Here is a 7,510-nt window from a genome sequence, read left to right on the forward strand (position 1 = left end):
AAAAAAAAAAAAAAAAACCCAAAAAACAAACTAACAAACAAAAAAACTCCAAGCCCATGATTCCACCACTTGAAAGCAAACCTTTACATATCGGGATATTTCACGTTTTGCTATGCATATTTCTCTTTACATGATAATTCTGGGCAGCTCACTTAGTGATGTACATAAACACTCCCATTTCCTTAACCACATCATAAATATGTCTGATGGTTGCATGCTAACGTTGGACAGCTGTACCGAAATGTGACCATTTTCGTTTTCTTAAAGGATCAAAAGGCACATTTTCAAAATTCTTTATTCTTAATGTTATGTTCTCCAGAAAAACTGTATGAATTCATATTTCCAGCCTCACCGAAAGCAGGACCAGTGCAAACCACTCCTGTGAATACCGGCTAGGGAAAGGGAGGCCTCCTAAAATAGATAGCCCCGATCTCTTCTTCTAGACCACAAACTTCTCTCTACTTTCCTCTCTTCCCTTAAAAAATGTGAAAAAAATTGCATAGCATTCTGGACTCAGACATTCAGACTAAGGGAGCTTGGGCCAGTTCTTGTTTTTCCGATTTCCCCATCTTTATCTATTCCCCCGAATTTTCAAAACACTATCAGTACCTTACAGAGCTGGAGGAGGAGTTGACAAGCAGTGTCTCTCCTGTGGTACTGCCTCCCAGTAAGGCTGCTTTGGTGGGTTCCCCAGGAGGCTCAGTGGTGAAAAGGTACAGCAGCTTCCATGGAGTCAGGCCCAATAATCAGTCAAAGCTTACGTGTTAAATAGTATTAAATAGTTATCCTAATTAAGAAACCCTTGGAGCCACGCACGGCGGTGCACACCTGTAATCCCAGTGGTTTGGGAGGCTGAGGCAGGGGATCTTGGGTTCAAAGCAGCCTCAGCAACTCATCCATGCCCTGAGTAACTCAGCGAGACCGTGTCTCTAAATAAAATACAAAAAAGGGGTGGGGGTGGGGTTCAGGGGTTAAGCACCCCTGTTTTCATTCCCTACCAAAAAAAAAAAAAAGGTGTATGTGGGGGTGTGCTGTGGCTGTGGCTCAGCGGTAGAGCACTCCTCTCACATGTGTGAGGGCCTGGGTTTGATCCTCAGCACCATATAAATAAAATAAAAGGGCTTTGAGTCCACCTACAACTTAAATAAATAAATAAGAAAGAATCATTTGGGAAGTGGTTCTCAGACTGCCCCTATTCTCAGACCTCTTTGGGAAATCATGATCCAGAATTTATTCCCAAATCTGAGGGGCTGTTGGACTCTGGAGCTCCAACATTGCATTATAAGGATAAAGAATGACAGGGGCTGCGGATGTGGCTCAGTGGTAGAGCACTTATCTAGCATGTTTGAGGCCCTGGATTTGGGTCCCCAGCACCACAAAAAATAATAGTAGTAATAAAGTAATGATGGTCACTGTGTGTAACTCTTGCCTTTGCTCCTGGAGGGAGAATAAAACTGCACTTTTTCATATTTATAAGCCCTTATTGTTCCATGGCCATGCAATCACAGCACAGTACAGATCAGATGAACAATACAGCACCACGTTTTTGCATTTACTTCTATTTGACTACCTGTTTGCCATGCCCTGGTTTCATCACTCTATTCCACAGTGGATCTGTTTGCCTAGGGCCATAAATTCAGCTCCCTGGGCCAGCCTCCTGGGCTGCCTTGTCTTGGAGGTCAGTTCTAGTCATTTGCCTCTCAGTTCCCTTCTGGGCCTCCGGCCTCCAGAAGATTTTGAGGTTTGCTCTCACTGTTCTTTCCCAGGTGGGCTTGTTGTTTTCCTCTTCTTCCAGACTTTCTTAAGACTGTAATCCTGGCCGGGTGCTTTGGTGCACACCTGTAATCCCAGCAATTTAGGAAGCTCAGGCAGGAGGATCACAAGTTGAAGGTCAGCCTTAGCAACTTGGTGAGGTCCTAAGCAATTTAGTGAGACCCTGTCAAAAAATAATAATTAAAAAAAAAGAATAGGGGGCTCAGTGGTAAAGTACCCCTGGGTTCAATCCCAATATCAAAAAAAGAAGAAGAAAGAGAAAAAAATATATAATTCTTTCTTCTAGGATATTGACCAAATCAGGAAATCAATGAATTTTTGAACAAGGGACCTTATCCACTATCTGTTTGTCATTTTATAGATGAGGTGATCTGGTCATTCAGCTAGTTCTGTCACCAGGGCTGGGATGCAGGCGTCCAGTCCTCTGTCTTGTAGAACAGGCAGTATCAGATCACTGGCTATTTCCTTGGCTCTGAGGCAATGAATTCCAAGCAATGTGAAGATGGAAGTAGATTACACACCAACACCCTTAGGCCAAGCAGAGTGTTCTGCCTCTCGGCTAAACGGAATTGTGACACAGAGGGCCATGAATCCTCCAGCAATGTGAAATGTGGCTATATTAACTTTACAAACTTTCCTGACAAGCTTCCTTCTTCATGGATTTTCCTGAGCTAAGCAGCTGCCCTTTTGTAGTGACACAGAGAGAGAGCTTACAAAAAGAGAGCTTCAGGGAAGTCTACTTAAAAGTCACAAAGGGCACAAGCCTCTTCCTTCTGGCCTTCTTAAAGATTCCTTATAGCTGGTAAGAATCTTACTTTGTTTTTCAGATGATTTATAATTTATTTTAAAACACTCCACAATCATGTAGCTTATTTGTTCCTTTGCAATTTGTTTTCAGGGTTTTTTTCCCCCCTAAATAATATCATTTACATTGTATTTTCATGTAATTTCTATATTGCTTCAATTATACCATTTGTTTTCCCTCCTCTTTTTTTTTTAAATTAAAATATACAAATATAGCGATGCACACATCACTAGAGTAAAGCTTGATGTATTTCCCAAATGGAACCCCACCCCACCCCCACCCCAACCACTTGCATTCAGATCTAGACACACCACTTCCAGCTCCACATCTGCAAGCAGCCCTTCTGGAACTTTTTGTTGTTGCCCTTTCTTCCCTCTTTTCAGAAATGTGCTTGACAAGAAGATGGAACATTCCCTTGGCTTTAAAGATGGCCACATTCCCCAGCGTCCTAGCATTCAGAACGTGCGCACTAGAAGAGACAGTTCTTCCTTCCTACTTAGAAGAGGCCAAGTTAAAATCAAGTGCATCAAGAACCTCGGCCTCTTGGGAAGAGAGCTTGAGGTTTGGTGCCTAGATATAAAGCTGGAAGAGACCAGAAAGAGGTGGTTATGGCCAAGGTGTTGCGCCTCCCAAGTGGCAGGTCTGGGACTCAAGCCCAGGCCTCCATACAACCCCCATTATTCTTTGGTTTGTTAATGTTATGTAAATAGCCATAACCAGGGTGGAGGGATGTACTAGGAAGAGAGACTTCAGGAAGATTTCCGGTGTATCTTGAGCAAGGAAGGACACCGGGCTGGCTGTAGAGGATATAGTACAGTTGGCTGGCTCTCTTCCACTCTGCTGGAGAGAACTCTGCCACCCTTTGGTTGCTTCTGCAATAGCCTCTAACAGTTTCTTCTTGAGTCAGCCTTTCCTAAATGTATGCCCTGGTACCCTAGGGTGGTACAGCAAATTTACAGGGGTGTCTCAGGATTTTTTTATAAATATAGAACCCAGGACCTCGCCCGTGCTAGGGGAGCACTCTACCGCTGAGCCACAACCCCAGCTCAGGATTTTTTGAATACCTGACATCTGTCACATACTGCATGAACTATTAGTTAAAGGAAATTCAGTTTCAACATTAGATGTATTACATTCCTTTTGATGACATCATGTCTTTATGGTTTTTGGTGTATGCTGTGCTAAAAAAGCAAGCAAGCACTGTGTGAAAATTGATGGGGAATAGGAAATGAGGTGGTTAAGTGCAATTCGATTTTAAGGATTGGGAAATTGTGCAGTGCTCAACAGGTGCACATTCCATTAGAAAGTAATAGCAGTTATTGAAGAACGAATAAAAATATTAATTTTGCCAGGCATGGTGGCTCAGGTCTGTAATCTCAGCTACAGGCCAGAGGACTGCAAGTTCCAAACCAGCCGTGGCAAGTTCGAGGCTAGCTTCAGCAACTTAGTGAAATACTGTCCCAAAATAAAAAATAAAAAGATCTGGGAATATAGATCAGTGGTAAAGGGTAAAGTTTAATTCCTAGTACCACTCATCCACCAAAAAAAAAAAAAAGTGTGTGTAAATTTTTGTTCAATTTACATTTACATATATTATTTTTGTAAAGAACCACTAAACTGATAGGGTATAAGTACCTCAGTTGTTTGGATGAATCTACTAAGTAAACAGATTGTTTAGCTATTTTTTTTTAAACCTCAGGGATATGTTAACCTTTGTCTTAGGCCTAAGGCTCATGAGATCCAGTTCTTCAAGTTATTTTGGCATCTGAAACACTATGCACCAGCTGGATGCTCAGCTCCTCGACCAGCATCCAAGATGATTTTATTCAGATGGGAAAACAAAGTCTCAGAAAGTAACTTGATTGAGTTCATCCACTTGGAGCAGATTCAGATGTTAGGGTTCTGAAGATTTTGCAGTTGTTGGAGCTCTCTATAAGAACAATAATGCAAAATTAGATGTTTGAAGTTGGGTAGGGGTTTGTGCAAGTGAGGGGTCTTGAAGGTTCATTAGCTTCGTTAGCCTCTGAGACCGGCTAGTAACGAGAAACCTACCTTTGTCTGACTTCAAAGACAGAAAATGGGGATTCCTTTTTCCTAAGGCAATACTAGACCTCCAGGGATTAAAAAAAAAAAAGCAACCCTAGAAGCCTGAACCTAGGGGTTATCCCCACACTTTGCCCTCTCTGAGAAGGAACCTGGGAGTGGGATCTCTTCCTGGATCTTCTCATTATTCTGAGTCTGCCACCTGCTAACTCTGTGATCTGGGAAAGTTATCATTTCTTTTACATATGTGCAGCCATTAAAGCCTAACTCTGAAGAGCAAATATGAGGGACTTGGAAAACTGCAAGCAAGGAGAGATGAAATGACTCATCCAGTGATAAAATGTGGAGTAGGATCTAGCCTTCCTCAAGTGATACTTTTTAACCACTATTCCCACACTGCTCCATAGCAACACCTTGATAGTATGTAATACCAGTGTTCAACTATTAGAGACATAAAATTAATAAATTTTGAACTCAGTTTTCCTTTTCTTTTTTAGGGGCAGTGGGTATTGGGCACTTTACCACTGTAAGCTCAGTTTTCAACATGCCCCTTATTGGATAGCAAGACGGAAGATCATTATTGATAAAAATTGGTAAGAAGGTAGAAGGAGCCAAGCTTTCTGGAGTTGCTAGGCAATAATACCCTCACCAGACTGGAAGGCTTCAGTAAGATACCACTGGAGCAAGTGGCTGATCTACAACAGGTATATGCACTGTGTTAATCATCTTCCTCTGCTCCCACACAAATAGCATGTGTATTTGGAGATGAAATAAATAGAGACAAGCTGGTCGGTAGAGTTTCCTCTGTGTGGGGGTAAAAATCAATAGATGCACATATACAGCAAGCAACTGTCTACAAAAGATGCAAATCAGACCAAGCTGGCAGATCTTGGCCTGGTTTCTCGTCTTGGTTAAGCACCTCATTCTGTGTCTATTTCCAGGGGTTCTCCATTACCCATAGAGGTAAAAACTCCTTATCTGGCATTTGAAATTTCCCCAAATCTAGCCTTTAACTAACCCTCCAATATTTTATCTATGATTCAACACAAACCTTTTTTCTAACCCAACTGGTTTCCTCATTCACCCCCAAATATCCTCAGCAGTAAGCCACTTCCCTCCTAAAACTTCTCTCTCCTGGGCTCCAAATCCTGCCCTTCCTTTAGGGCCTTGTTGACTCCCTCTTGCAGTAAGCATTTTTACTAGCTGATCCCAGTCCCTGGGGAATGGGGTTCTCTCAAATGGTAGCAAACCTACCATTTGTACCATATTTTCAGGACTTAACCACACGATGCCTTATTTCATCCTATAAAGTTTAGGGAGTTGGTTTTTCCTCCCAACTGCCTTGTAAGCTCAGTGTGTGTCAAGGAAATAACATCTGTCTGAAAACAGAGACGTGGCTTCTGACTTGCTGTATAACTCTGACAAATATCTTTCCTCACTTCCTTTAACTCTGAAGGGAGACAGTTGGATAGGGAAACTCTAAAATTCCTTTTCTTCTGATGAGGACCCTTTCCACAGGGCCCAGTGGGGTAGTGTATAAGGTGACCGCTTACACCCAAAGCATCTAGCAAGGTGCTAAAGGATGAATAAAGGCAAATGAAACACACTGCCTGCTCTCAGGGAGCATACCAGGGAGGGCTAAAAGCACATACTCACTTGTAGAATTGAGCGAGGGGACGAGATAAAAGGTCAGGAGGGGACAGCAGCATCTGTTTGATATTCTGTCCAGTAGTTACTTTGCCCATTTCTCTGACAAGCCCCAAGGCCAGCTTCATTCTCTGAACCTATCTTTCCCCTATTTCAGCATCTTACCATGCACACCTCTGCCCTCACCACCAGAGCTGGGCGATGGATGCCACACATCATGTTCCCCCGGTTTAAAAGTCCGCTGGGCTACTCCCAAGCTGGGGAAGCCAAGTCAGTAGGGTCACCCTGACTTCTGTCCCTAGAGCCTTCCTTGCCTGGCTGCAGTACGTGCTGAGAGGCATCAGGAAGAGCGGGTAAGAAAGGTAGAACAGAGCAGTGACTGGTGCTGGGTGATTTCTTTGATCACTTAATTAAATACCAAGTGCTGTTTTGAACGCTTTACCTACACGTACTCATGTAATCTGCACATCTCTGTGGTTATTATCATCTCCCCTGGTTTACAAATCACCCCTGGAATCCAGAAGTCAAATGACTTGCCCAAGATAACAAGTAGGTGGAGGAGCCGGGTGGAATTCTGGCAGTCTGGCTCCATGGTCACACGAACTACTGCCTCTCGCTGTAGCTCTCCACGAAGGCTCCCCAGCTTCCTTCTCTGCCAGTGTGATCCTTCCTGGAGCTACCCACGGACAGGAGGAAGGAAACCGGTAGAGGCATTATCCCGGGGTGGCTAGGGGACCGGCAAAGTGCTAACTGGATGTCAGGGCCGGAGCTACGGTTCTGGGACAGCCAATCAGCTGACTCTCAACTGCGGAAAGGGGCCAGGATAGCGAGAAGCCCCTGGCAACAGGTCTGAATTCTGGTCTCGGTTCAGACGGCAGAACTTCTTCCACCGTTCCCAGGCTCAAGTTGCCCCGCCTTCAGACGGGGAGCCGCACTCGGGCCCGGAGAGGCGCGGAGAGCGCCCGGGGCAGGTCTGCGTTGGGGCGGCGTGTTTACGCAGCAGGACTGCGTGCGTTCAGGGGCTGGAGAAGATGTCGTGCTCTGTGGGCACAGGCAGGAAACTTAAGCAGGAGGCCGTGCCGGTTGGGGCTGCGGAGGGAGGCGGCCGGAGCGGCGGCGCCTGGAGAAGCAGCCGCAGGGGCGCAGGGTGGGAGGCCCGGCGTGCGGCTCGCGAGTAGCGGCCGCGCCAGGCCCCACGGGAGCCGAGGAGAGCGGGGCGGCGGGCCGGCCCCCGCGACCCGG

Source organism: Marmota marmota, unplaced genomic scaffold (genome assembly GCF_001458135.2).
Source record: "Marmota marmota marmota unplaced genomic scaffold, marMar, whole genome shotgun sequence".
NCBI classification, from domain to species: Eukaryota; Metazoa; Chordata; class Mammalia; order Rodentia; family Sciuridae; genus Marmota; species Marmota marmota.